A 10,485-nucleotide genomic window follows, 5' to 3' on the forward strand; every position below is an offset into this window, starting at 1 on the left:
CTCAATATGCAAAGCAAAGTAATCTTTGTCATACTATGCATCGAGAAATCTCCCGACACATAGCAAAGCAAATCTCTATCATACTATGTCCCAAGTAATCTTCAGGTATATAACTAAGTAATCTTTGTCATACGTGTACGTAGAGTAGCCTGCAAAGGGCATCACCCTAGCACATAGCCCAAAGCCTATGTGTATGTCAAATTGGGTCTCACAGGCCTATCTCTCTCTAGTATACTACGAATATATATTCACGTATCATGCGAGTAATCTCCTTGGTACAAAGATCTAGTGGTTTGAAAACCACTTCTAACATAAAAATTTTATTATCAAACAATGTAGTTCATACATTTTCTCTTTGAACACGTCGCAATCACAGCTCAACAGTTGATTTTCAAACTTTTAAAATATCATTTTCATTTCCTAACAAAGTAACACATTTCAAAATTCTCAAATAGTCATAAAATATTTCAAATGATTCTAAAACCACCATTTCCACTAAAATCATGAACTTATTTGTAAATCTATAATCATTTTATAAATCCTCATAACTTCTCTAACACTATACATAATTATACACAAATAACTTTCTTAAAACTTCATAATAAGAGCTAAATAGAGGTAAAAAAAATTTGGTAAAAATAAACCACTCACAATGTTATTAGAATTCATTTCTTCGAAACATTAGATACTCAATTTTTCATCTGTCTTAAAATTCGAAGATTCGTATCAATATTCATTCATTATGGAAGTAATTAAAAATTCATAATATCAACTAAACCTTGATGAGACCAACTTTTCAATTCTACTCCACCATTCTTTGGTTGGACCTTCCATTTATAATTAATCTCTTATCATTGTACCAAAGTACATTTTGTCTTTTATTACCAATTAACTAATATTTCTTTCTCCTTCCTCGTAGACCATAATGGGATAGAATTCTCTCTCTCCATCTTCTCTTGCCACTCCTCACGTGAATGACCTTTTTCCTTCCTTTCGTGATTGTCCATTTGTACCATAAAACAATATTTTTTTTAGAAATTTGCAATGGGCATCAATTTAAGAATAAGATTTTACACCCTTATCTTCTATAATTTGAGATTTTATAGATATCTTGAAATTTCATTACTTCTTTAGTCCAAAATTGCCCCCACAACTTCTGCTTCATTTCTTTTTTCCTCCAACTTTTTTTTTACCTCCTTTCGTTTTCATTCTCTAGCCTCCAACAGTATTCATAGGTTGAATTAAATTAGATTAAAAGACTTTTTAGATCCAATCCAATTGTTTGGATTATAAATTTCTTAAATCCAAATGTAAAAAATAATTCAATCCAACTCAACCATGAAATATTTAGATTGAGTTGATTCGTGTTAATCGAATAATTTATTTAAAATTTTATTCTAAAAAGAAGCCTAACGTAAATATGTAAAATTTTAATTTAATTATTTTCATATATTGAATTAAGATTAACAATTCAATTTCAATTTATATAATGAAAATTTTAAGTGCAAAAAAACCACTTTTAAAAATGGTTGAAAAATAAATTATTCAAAAAATATTGGAATTAAATGAAATTAAAATCAATATAGGTATAAAAAATTGTATTATAAGTAATAAAAAATATATTTTAAAGTTAATAATAAATTTGGGTTGGTTCAGATTGGTTTTAGTTATATTAGGTGAATTATTAACCAATTGAACTCAACCCAACTCATCCAACTCAAATGAATTGATAATCCAATCTAAACTGGATTAGATTGATGATTTTTTTGAATCATTCTGAACACCCTATCAGCATTTTGTTTTTATCTATGGATAGCATTCATCTTTTCAATTTCGACAGATTTTGGATTACGTCCTTGCAAGGTTCTTTTTCACGCCTCTATTCTTAGTGGTTGCAGCCATGATGGGTGGGTTTTGAGAGAAGAAGACGAAAGTGACGAAGAGTTGATGAAAATTACAGAAGAATAAATATGGAAAATGAGAAAAAAAAAACTATGGGAACGACCATAGTTATTTGAAGTACATGGATCTATCATCGATAGACTCTTGTCAATAATATGATTTATCATGGATAGACTATTTAAATTTGACTATATTTATAATTTTTTTACATTATGTTATATCTGTTAATATTTTAAGTCTAATATCTATATTTACAACTGTCCCTTGGATAATTATAATGGGTAGCATTTTTAACTATAATAACAAAGTGTAAAAAAAATTACAAATATAGACAAGTCTATCTGCAATAGACTTCTCTCGTCGATAATAATATAGTATATTACTAATAGACTATTTAAATTTGGTCATATTTATAATTTTATTTACATTATATTATATCTATTAATACTTGGAATATATCGACTATATTACAATTGTCCCTTTTATTTTTTCCCATTCTCTCCTCTCCCTCTCTCTCGATTTCTCCAGTCCGGACCTTCCTTTTCTTTTCTCTTTTTTTAATTTTCTTCGTTCACTTTCAAATCTCTCTCTTATATTTTATTTCTTTTACTTAGTTTTACTTATTTTGTTTTGTTTTTTTCCCTCTTTTCCCGAGAAGTTCCTTCCCCTTGTCTCTTATTTTTCTTTTCCTTCCCTTTTTCTATTTTATTTAGTTGTTTTCAAATTTTCAAATTTTCAAATTTTTTTAATTTATCTCCAAAATTTCAAAATTGAATCACCAATTTAGCATCTCAATTTCTTAATTTATTTCTTCATCTCCCAACTTCCTTTTTTTCCTCCAAATTAAACAAAATTAAGTAATTAATATCGAACACCTATTTCCAGTTGCAAAAAAATCAATACAGGTCTTATAAAAACTATTTAAACACTCCCCAAAAAATTTACTTCAATCCGTGGCCAAATATGCCTCATCACACATTCTTTGATTTTCAATATAATCAAGATCTCAATATTGGAACACTTCATACAAACTCAATAAGAGAAAACATGCAAGCTTTCGTCACAAACCATTCAAAACTAAGGCTAGTTACTCTAATTACAAACCAAAACAATGGTTTCAAATACATATGCAGTAACGGGAAATCTAAATAAAGTTGGTGACAGATCTCAACCCTCGTAGGCCGTTGCAAACTCAAATGCTACCGGGTAGAACATTGGAAAAGAATGAGCTACAAAGCCCTTCAAAATAAAATATTTTCAAATGAAAATTTTACATTCCGAATAGAAATTCAAAACTCTGTAAAACAATGTGAGTCAAGCAATTTCGAAACTCAAGATAATTCATGCATCAACAAAGCCAATTTTGTAGTAGTATATCATCCACGGAATAGTCATAGTTTGAAGGTATAAAATTTAAATCATTTGCTTATTTCTAATAGATCATGATTTATTGGTTAATTATAAGTTGGGTGAATATTACTTTCTTAGGAAGGGGTTCCGTAAAGTTGCATGCATTGTGTCATTTATCCATGACTTCAAGACTTGCATGACTCAAGTGTTTGTCTTGGATTCTTTTGCCATTGGGAGTTTCTGCGTTGATTCTTGATTGGTCTGATTTGTTTTGTAATTTCTCGATGGGGTTTATACTTTTCTAATTCTTTTGAATGATCTTTATGTTTTGTGTAATGTGTTTTCTCTATCTCTATCTCTATCTCTATCTATTGAAATTGTTTCTTTAAGTTGTTTTTGTTGAGTTATTTCACTTCTTTATTTTCATAAATGTAAGTACGCCCTCTACTTCAATTCTTTATTCTCACGTGTTTACATATTTCATTTTTTTATTTGTCAAATTTTATGTCTCAATAGTCCAATAAAGGGATTTGATAGTCAATAGAGTTAAATTTATATGCAAATGAAAAGATTTTGGGTAGGTATTTTCTACATTTGTTTCAAAATGACCTTTTATGCTTCAAAAACCTTACGTTGGATTTTTTTAATATACATAAAAACCTATGATAGCTAGTGGTACTAAATCTGTTCATCTTTTTCTTGATGTAACTTAGAACTATAACATAGGTCGATATAACTTGAGCTCATTTAGGAAATGAACGAAATAAGCTAATATAACTTGTCATGTAAACTTGTGACCAAGTTGGTATTATCTCATTTTGTTTCAATTGTAGTGTGATGATGTTGGAAATGTGTATCTTCATTATAATTTTTTTTATTTAAATTTAAAATGACTAATCGATTCGTAATTTGTTCAAAGATGATTATATTTTAAATTTTATAGTAGGCTTACATATTAAATTTGACATTATTTTTTGACTAATAAAATACTCTTAGTGACGTTTTGCCTATGTCGTAAAAGATACTTGCAATGACTAGGAATCTACATTGCCCAACAGCCTTATACGTTACTAAAACTTAACTTTTAGAGAAAACTTGCAACGTCTTGTTTAACACAAATAGCAACAAATAACGTGTTTCTAAAAGTGAGCTTTTAGTAACGCATAAGTGTCAGTAAAAGTCTCATTTTAGTTGTACGCAGTGAATATACACTAAAACTTTTAGCTACATGACTACTCCAATATACAGCAACGTGCGTCTAAGAATTACTGATACAGTGGCATTTTTTTTTTTTTTAACGACATGTTACTGAAAGTTACTTTCTTGCCGTGAATTCAAAATGGATAATTAAATATAGAAAGATAATATTAAATTAGGGTAAGACCATAAGAAAAAAATGGCAAAAACTCGAAAAACCATAATCAAGCTGATGTATAAAGTGTAGAAAATAATAAAATAATAACAGTATTGAAAGGCCTAAAAAAGATCCAATAAAATTCAAATACAACCTGTTAAAATTGGATTGGATTCATCGACAGCTTGAATGTGAAACTCTAAGATCATCGTGCAATGTGGAGTGGTGGAGGATGGAGAAAAAGGAGAGAATGCAAATTAGAAATATAAACTCGAAGCTTCCAGCTACTATAATTGAGGTAACATTCTTGAAACTCCCTTCTTTAATTTGTCGAGTTGCAGGTTGGTCTGTAAAGCATGGAACTTTCTGGTTTTAAGTTGTAAGCTTGATCCTCGAATCTCAATTTCCAGCCTCTTCTTTGCTCATATTTTTCAACCTAAGTTGTCCTCTCTAAGTATAAGTATCTTGATTATCAATTCCTGTCGTGGACTCCTTTGTCTTTTTATCGAGAAAGAAAGAAGAAAATGAATTGCACCTTGTCATGTTTGCATGTTAAATCCCATCACAAACGACTGCATCAATCTTCCTATCTCTAAACCTGACAGGTGTGTAGTCTATCATTACGTACTAGGATTTAGTCCTAAAATGAAGCAACACAAAATAGTAAGAGTCATGGGTTGTGAATGGGAATTGAATTCTCTGAGACCTAATTTACCGTTGTTCCTCAGTAGCTCAGTGGTAGAGCGGTCGGCTGTTAACCGAATGGTCGTAGGTTCGAATCCTACTTGGGGAGAATTCGGAATGAAAGGGTTCGCTTTGACCGTTAAGAGTAGGTAACCCGTTCCCTGTGTCTTTGTTTCTATTGCATTCTATCTCACCGTATCGAATTCTGTTCTGCGATATTTGAGAATCACCGTCAATACCTTGGTGTAGGTCCGGGATAATCCTTTGTTCCACAATCTGGGTCTATTTACAAATGTACTAGTACTAGCAAGTGCATCTTTGTTGCAGTCATCGATTCTCCCGAGAGGTCACAATTACCGCGAGCAAACATATTAATGACGAGGAACACATTTTTGCTATTCTACTAATACTTGTACTTGCTCTGCTATTCTGCCCGAGCCTGGCTGAGGAAGAATTACGGGGCGTAAAACAAAAAAATATGCTGATTCGGGTTGGGTATACTATATTGAATTTATAACGGAACCCCCGCCCTTAACCCATTAACGAAAAAGAAAAAATCAAAAGATAAGGCCATTCCATTTCGACAAAAGACCCACACCCAAGTTCCATAGCTTTGGGTCCGCTATCCCGATCATGATTTTCCTACCCCCAGAGGGAAAAGTCCTTCTCTTTTTGGTCGGTTGTGGGCGAGGAGGGATTCGAACCCCCGACACCATGGTTCGTAGCCACGTGCTCTAATCCTCTGAGCTACAGGCCCCACCCCGTCTCCACTGGATCTGTTCCCGGGGGTACCCTAAAAAAAGGAACCTTTCCTTTCCCCAGCCATTTGTCATTTCGGGTTAAGAAGATGTGAAAGCGCCTCTCTCTCTATAAGAACGGTGCGTTCCAAGGTGTGAAGTGAGAGAGAAAAGTGGGAGAGAAGGGGTTTTGAATAAGACGACCTTTTCATTTTTCATTTTTTTTTTTTTCCATATTGATATTGAAAAGTAATAAGAATTGGAGGTGTTAAGCTTTTTATCATCCTGGCATCGAGCTATTTTTCCGCAGGACCTCCCCTACAGTATCGTCACCGCAATAGAGTTTAACCACCAAGTTTGGGATGGAGGTGTATCCGTATTTGGAGGAGTAGGTGAACATACTCGTGAAGGAAATGATCTTTACATGGAAATGAAAGAATCCGGAGTAATTAATGAAGAAAATATTGCAGAATCAAAAGTGGCTCTAGTCTACGGTCAGATGAATGAACCGCCGGGAGCTCGTATGAGAGTTGGTTTAACTACCCTAACTATGGCAGTATGTCCGCTACCTTGGTAGAGATTTATGCATTTGGCACAAGTAATTCTAACTCCAAGATGATGTTGGAGCATCTAATTCAAAATCTTGATAATTCTGATAAAAATTACAATAGGTCATTTTATATTGAAGATGTTGAAGATAATTACTTCAATGAAAATGATAGGACTCGTACGACCAATATATAGACCTTATTGATCAATATATCTCATTAGTTCATGGTCTTCCTCCTTCAAATGGATAAAAACTATTTGGTGCTTGTCCAGCTGTGCCAAAACTATGGATTATTCAATGCTACAGCAACGGCTGCTGACAATGCCGATGTTGGAGCTTGCTGAGGTATTGGCAGCTCAGTGAATGTTGGGGTTGATGGTGTTGTGGGGGTGGATTCCTTGAGTAAGGTGGTTGTGTCAAGCAGAGGAGTAAGAGTATTTGGAGATTTTGATAGTGATTTTGGTGAACTGGTTGGTACAGAAACTTTAGAAGCAGAATTTCAGGCACGTTGCCTATTGGAGTAACTTGAGAGGTAGATTATTGTGTAGTAGCCAAAGAAAGGGTATTTACCTTGGAGGAAGCAATCTTGGAGACATAAACCTTACAAGCATGAGAGCGACAAGTAGGAGATGAGTTGAGACAGAGGATACTGGACCAGGTGACTTTGGCTCGGTAGGCTTGGATGCAGCAGGTCTTTTTCGAAGAGGATGCTTTGGCTTTTTCTGCCTTGGATTAAGTTTAACTCTATAAGAATCATGTTCATTTTATATAAGGGTTGGAATTTTTATGTGATTTTTAAAAAAATAAATCAAAAATAAAAGATCGAAATTCAATAGACAAACGTTTAAGAGTGTTGATTTCCTTAATTATTTCGTTAAGTCATGCAAGGATTTCTATTGAATCTTGAGTCAATGAGATGTTTAAGTCTAGAAACTCTTTCGTGGGTTATATTATCTCTCACCAACAACCTTTTCTCATTCAAACATAATTGATTACTAATTTCTTGAAACCAAATTTAGAAGCATGATATTAAGCATAGTCATAAACAACTTTCATTCCCAACATAACAGTTCTCATGATAGATTAGATAATGATCCAATATTATAAGTCAAATTAAACATACACTCTTTCTAATTGAATATTTAATCTAGCATGCATTGCGGGTCACCTCAACTTATAAAGCACAATAATATTGGAAAACATTCAAGGCCACAATCATCCATAAAATTACTGTGCATTAACTTAAATCCATAAATAAGTTCATCAACACCCTAGAACTAAAACGTTTAGCCACATATATATGTTACAAACATAATCTCACACATTGCAACAAACATATAAAAGTTATAAAAAAAAAAAAAAAAAGAGAGAGAGAGAGAGAGAAAGGGAAACACTACTACCATGATGAATCCCGTCGATGAAACATGTCAGAAACACCTTAATTCGCACCTTGGAATCTCAAACGACTTCAAAACGACCCTCTCACTCTCTCAACTCTATTTTCTAGCATAAACTCTCTCTAAGGCTCTCTAATTTTGTGGTTGAATCCCCTCAATCGATCGGAAAGAACCCTGAACTTATAGAAAAAAAATAAGAAACCTAGACTCATAGAAAAAAACTTTCCAAAAATGAAGATTTTTACAAAAAAAAAAAAAAAAAAAAAAAAAAAAAAAAAATAGCAGTGTTGATATGCTACATGACAACATCGCGATGACAATAGTAAATTTTTCCCTCAGTAACATGTTATCCTGTCTCTTATACACATCTAGATGTGTATAAGAGACAGCCCTTAATGTATTGCCTCATCATTATTGCCCAGCACAGCTACTGCATTAGGTGTTGCGCCACGACATCGAGGAGCGTTGTGCCAGAATCGCACCCTCGTAAGGGTCTCGAGGCGATTCTACGACACTTGTTCTCGCTGTTAAACAAGTTAGCCAATCCAAATCTGAATAGTCGAGGGCGCAATGGGAGTTTCTCACAACCTCCACCCCCGTTCTTGAGAAAATATTTTAGAAAACAAGTTTAGAGGAAAAGGTTTTCCCAAATGTTTAGAAGCATGATTAATCAATGAATATTAGTCGTACAGCTAGAAAGCAATAAGCAACAACACGACATTATAGTATACAACTCATTTGTATGAGGATATGATGATTAGTTTTATCCCCATATAATGTATTTTGAGCAATTTTGTGATTGTCACCCTTGCATATAGACATAGGCGAGCGGTCACTTACAACAAGATGAACTAATAAAGCAAACTAACTTACAAAATGAAATACATAAGATGAAAGCACGATAAAAAGGGGTTGAAATGGGCATGTGGCCATGGGCAACATGCTCTGGACAAGCATGATCGTGACACGTTGCAATGTGTTACAATCGCATTTTTGTAAAAGTCTTAAGGTGATTATGCGGCACTTGTTCTTGCCTTCAAACAAGTAAGCCAATCCAAATTCACAAATGTTTCTTGAGAAAATGTTTTAGAAAAGGGGTTTAGAGAAAAAAGTTTTTGCAAACGTTTGAAAGCATGATTGAGCAATAAAGATTAGTCATACAACTAGAAAGCAATAAAGGGTCAAAACACTTTATAGCATATAACTCTCGAATGTGAAGATAGAACAACTAGTCATACCCCCACATAGTGCATTCTGAACAAAAAGACATTTGTCACCCTTGCATATGAAAACAAGCGAGCGATTATTCACTAAGAAAAGTACATAGAAAGTAAACTAACTAGCAAAATGAAATACATAGGATGAAAGCACGGTAAAAAGAGGTGGAGGTGAACATGTGGCCATGGGCAACATACCCTGGACAAGTATGACCGTGACATTCTAACTCACTTAATTAGTTGACGTCCTCATCAATCGACTCTGCTCGAACTCAGAAATTTGTTAAGCAGTTGCCTTAAGGTCGTCTATGCGCTCCCAACTAACTTCTCTGTCTTGGAGGTTGTTCCACCTCTCTAGGAACTCTTCAAAACTTTGTTCTGGTCTTCTAACTCTATTGCTTCTTCCAGCAAACCTCTCATTGACTTCTTCCTCTGTCATTCTCTTCGTCGTGGTAGGTGGACATGTCACAACACTGCATCACTCAACAGCATGGTCAGGGTGATGGGAATTTAAATTATTTACGTGGATGACAAGATGAATCTCTATTCACGACAGTAATTACACCCTATAAGAGGCTTTCCCAACCTTTTTTATGATTTCCACTAGTCCTTCATAGCTCCTCACGAGGTACCGTTCTCTTTGGCCTTGTAATCGAAATTGTTCTGGTCGTAATCTTACCCAAACTTTGTCCTCTAGTAGGAACTCTCGCCGTATGGGCTTTCTTTTCCTCCTCTTTGTAGGCTAGATTTGTATAAGTTGTCTGACTGATAATGCAACACTTTTCCAAGACACACGAAATATTTTGAAGGGCTTTCCTTTCCATAGTTTCAACTGACTCGTGGGTATGGTCCTTCTTCAACTAAAGGGCTGAGATAATCTTTATACCATTTGGTTGTTTGATCCCGATATGCACAACAATTGGCGTAGACCCTAAGATCACTAAGCATTTGGCAAGGGATATCGGTATTACCTTGTACTCAAGTAAGAATTCCATCCCCAACACCACGTCAAAGTCGTCTATTTTAATGATCACGAAATCAACAAGGCCACTCCAATCCCTCAACTTTATGACTACTCCCTTTACCATTCCTATAATAGGCAAGGCCGCAGAGTTCACTGCTTTCATTTTTCCTGCGCCTCCTTCCCAATGGAGATTCAACCTTCTAGCTTCTATTTCAGACATAAAGTTATGGGTGGCTCTAGAATCGATCATGGTACTCCTGACCGATCTATGGTTGACTCAAGCATCTACATACAACAATCCGCCTTTATGGGGTTCCTTTGTTTCTCTCA

General features: G+C 34.2%; 1 non-coding gene across 1 annotated transcript; it reads left to right on the forward strand.

The window, feature by feature from the left end:
* The first annotated feature begins 5,327 nt into the window (after positions 1–5,327).
* Positions 5,328–5,399, forward strand: TRNAN-GUU. The gene has a single exon. It is a non-coding gene; the product is annotated as a tRNA-Asn (tRNA).
* The last annotated feature ends 5,086 nt before the right edge of the window (positions 5,400–10,485 follow it).

This window comes from Benincasa hispida, chromosome 11, assembly GCF_009727055.1.
Source record: "Benincasa hispida cultivar B227 chromosome 11, ASM972705v1, whole genome shotgun sequence".
Taxonomy (NCBI): Eukaryota; Viridiplantae; Streptophyta; class Magnoliopsida; order Cucurbitales; family Cucurbitaceae; genus Benincasa; species Benincasa hispida.